The sequence below is a fragment of the Morone saxatilis genome, unplaced genomic scaffold (genome assembly GCF_004916995.1).
Source record: "Morone saxatilis isolate NCDOM2014 unplaced genomic scaffold, NCSU_SB_2.0 Contig23, whole genome shotgun sequence".
NCBI lineage: Eukaryota > Metazoa > Chordata > Actinopteri > Moronidae > Morone > Morone saxatilis.
Window position 1 is genome coordinate 19,765,237 of NW_023339796.1, and position 3,671 is coordinate 19,768,907.

At 46.1% G+C, this 3,671-nt stretch overlaps 1 protein-coding gene across 1 annotated transcript in view; it reads left to right on the forward strand.

The window, feature by feature from the left end:
* Nucleotides 1-1,643: 1,643 nt before the first annotated feature.
* The window catches only part of rem2 (RAS (RAD and GEM)-like GTP binding 2), a gene marked incomplete in the record, with an annotated part of 26,691 nt that continues 24,663 nt past the window's right edge, over nt 1,644-3,671 (forward strand). Inside the window, 1 exon segment of the mRNA XM_035671220.1 lies at nt 1,644-2,046.

Genomic DNA, 3,671 nt, shown 5'->3' on the forward strand with positions numbered 1-3,671 from the left:
GGGATCGAACCAACAACCTTCCGTTTGGGGGACGACCCGCTCTGCCTCTGAGCCACAGCCGCTTTTTGGGGAAAGCATTTGCCACCTTACAGTGCAGTCAGGAATATAACAGAGATAGATTGCTTGGATCAAAGATACTCAACCAGAATCAAACCTGGGACACTGTGGTCATGTTATTCATTCTAACCAAGCTTTCAGTGTGTTGCAGTGACCTTTGTAATGTCTATGTATATATAGCTAATGCACACAGTATCATATACTTACTTTGGATACACTGGCTTTCCTTATTGGTTAATATTTCAATGCTTATGAAGTAAAACTAGGATCATTCAAGACCAACAGAAACCCAAATCCACATTCTGAGACATTTTAAAGCTTCGGTGTTGAGTGAACAGCTTGTTTAGAGGACTCATTATTCTCATTTGAGGAGAATACACCATCAGCTGCATTATTATCCAGGTACCTGCAAACATCATTATGACTCACAAAGCATTTTAGCAGTTTTTTATTTTTAATCATCTATCATTTTTTATTTAGTTCTTATGAACGAATAAAACAGATTTATATTCTGCTATTCATAACAACTAGTGGGTAATTTATCTTATGAGAAATTATCACTTATTTCTAACAATGTGTTCGTACTGCAGAAGGCTACGATTAATGTTCTCATTTTAAATTAAATAATTAACTGAAATTAAAGGGGCACTCCAAAAATTTAGCCTTGTTAAATCGAGGGACTCACAGGAGGCAACTAATGAATCTTCACTCTGTGTCGCTAAAAGTTGCAGATTGATTGACGGGTGAATGTCGTGATATTATTGGTTCAAATTGGTTAGTACATGCTAATGTAAGCACGCGTCACATTTTGTTTTACAGGGCAACAAAATGATTGGATTTTGATATAAAATACAAAGAAATTGAGTTTTTGTAAATGTATTGGCATACATTGTTAAATAGGGGTACAATATAACCGAGCAATCGTAAAAATTACACTTTTCATTTCACCTGGACTTTAACATGCAAGCTCAATCCAATATAACCTAAACTGATCGTCAGGGTTATCTTTTTACAGAGGGAGCAGTAGGCCTTGTGACAGCATGTGTAAGCTTGGTGGACTACCACTTTAAAACCTTATGAAAGCTGATGAATTCCCCTCGGGATAAATAAAGTATCTATCTATGTAAAAGCTTCTTTTTATCAAAAGATTGGGTGAAAACATATATTATTCTCTATCATTCCGAGTCATCTCATTCCAGTTTATCTTCCACTTTATCTTATTCTGGTTTTTTGAGGTAGTGGGAGCACAGTAAACCCCCATCCCTCTGTGCAATAGAGGCAGCCTGCCCCACGAGGCGTCCCTCTGCTGTCCTCTGGCGGCCGCCCCACATCACAGCGACAAAAACAGATCGTCTACCGTCAAAACTGCTGGAAATAAACCGGGAAGAGTCCGAATCGGCCTTAAGATGCATAATTGAAGGAACCTGTGCATCTGAACTGGTAGTTACACCGGAAGTTAGGAAATGACGGCCACTCCTTCACTAGCCCCTCACCATCATCCCTCCCTCCACCTCCAACCCAACCCATAGGAAGATCACTCTACTCACTCAAGGACGCGCCCCCCAATACACACTTTGCAGGAGAGAGAGAGAGAGAGATGCAGGTATTAACGGGAGGTAGGGAGGGAAGCGCAGTTGTTGCTGGCCGTCGGGACACCAGGAGAACAGGAGGGGATGTGTTGTTGTTGTGCCGATGGCTGTCTTTCTTTTTCGTATAAGAACTCGCCACTTCCTCCAAACGGAGACGCAGGTGTAGCCTCTTCAGCCTCCCTCCACCCTGCTGCTACCTATCCCAGTTTTCCATGCGCCGCGCCTCTCCTTTCCAGTCACCAAAGGGGGATTTTACGCGCCGGAGTGGGAAGAAATAACACCATGTTAAATGAAATGTGGCGCGTCTCTTTTGTGCGCCGTACGTTACCGCGGCTGTGAATGTGATGCCGGCTCTGCACTCAGCACAGATGACTTGAACCGGGCGGCAGAGGCGGTTGCATCTCTTTCCTCTACGTCTCTCTCCAGGCTGCCGAGAAACAGGGGCAAGACAACAGGGCACAATACAAAATTAAGTACTAGCAGGCAATGTTTTTAGCTCTTCCGTCGTTAAAGCCCAAATACCCCCTGACTGCTGCTCCTGCTGCCCCAGCTGGGCAGACCTCACGAGTATCCGTCTTGTATTGATACTTTGGATTCAACCTTTCCAACACCTCAATGAGTTTCCCTAAATGAAATGAGGAAGGAAATGAAATGGTCCCCCTGAAGAGAGAGAAGAGAGAGAGGAGAGAGAAGAGATGAGAAGGAGAGAACGAGGGTCGATGGAGGTTTCTTGACCCCAACCCTTTAAACTGGCACACCATTCTCGTCTACAAGGATTGCAAATATCAAACGATATCGCTTGAACCATCTCATACAGAAAACCCGATGTACATCTGTTTTGGCAGCATAAAGGTTACTATAAAGTCAGTAGTGCAGGTAGTCCAGACACACCTGGACCAAAGTTCCAGGTCCCAACAATATTCAAGGTCAATTTTCATTTAATCCATGAGGGTGGAAAAAGGCTACAAAATCTACTAAACTCCAAGAATGTCCCACACACACACACAGAGGAAGATAGTGCGACAGGGAGAAACTGCCACAAAAACACTGAGACTAGATCGTCCTGCCATTCTCTAAGATACACACATGTGGAGGGTGTTTTGTGTGTGTGTGTGTGTGTGTGTGTGTGTCTACTGCTGTGCGCGTGTAGTCTATGTCCTATTGTGCAGAAGCGCGAGCGAGGTGGGCTTGATGGAGGTGGGAAAAATATGCTTCGCCCCTTACCCTGGTCAGGCCTGTTATCAATGAGTCTTTCTCTTTATGGAACAGTGCTGTAGCGGATCGGCCCACATCACAGCGGACAAAAAACAGATCGTCTACCGTCAAAAACTGTGTAAATAAACCGCGAAGGAGTTCCGAATCGCGCCTTAAGATGCATAATTGAAGGGAACTTGCATCTGAACTGGTAGTTACACCGGAAGTTAGGAAATGACGGCCACTTCCTTCACTAGCCCCTCACCATCATCCCTCCTCCACCTTCCAACCCAAACCCATAGGAAGATCACTCTACTCACTCAAGGACGCGCCCCCCAATACACACTTTGCAGGAGAGAGAGAGAGAAGAGAGAGAGAAGAGACGAGAGAGAAGAGAGGACGAGAGAGATGCCCCAGTCCGCGTATTAACGGGGAGGTTAGGGATGGAAGCGCAGGTTGTTGCTGGCCCGTTCGCGGACACCAGCAGAACAGGAGGGGGATGTGTTGGTTGTTGTGCCGATGGCTGTCTTTCTTTTCGCTATAAGAACTCGCCCGACTTTCCTCCAAACGGAGACGCAGGTGTAGCCTCTTCAGGCCTCCCTCCACCCCTGCTGCTATATCCCAGTTTCCATGCGCCCGCGCGCCTCTCCTTTCCAGTTCACCAAAGGGGCGATTTTACGCCGCCGGAGCTGGGAAGAAGAAATAACACCATGTTAAATGAAATGTGGCCGCGTCTCTTCTTGTTGCGCCGTACGTTACCGCGGCTGGTGAATGTGATGCCGGGGCTCTGCACTCAGCACAGATGACTTGAACCCGGGCGGCAGAGGGCCG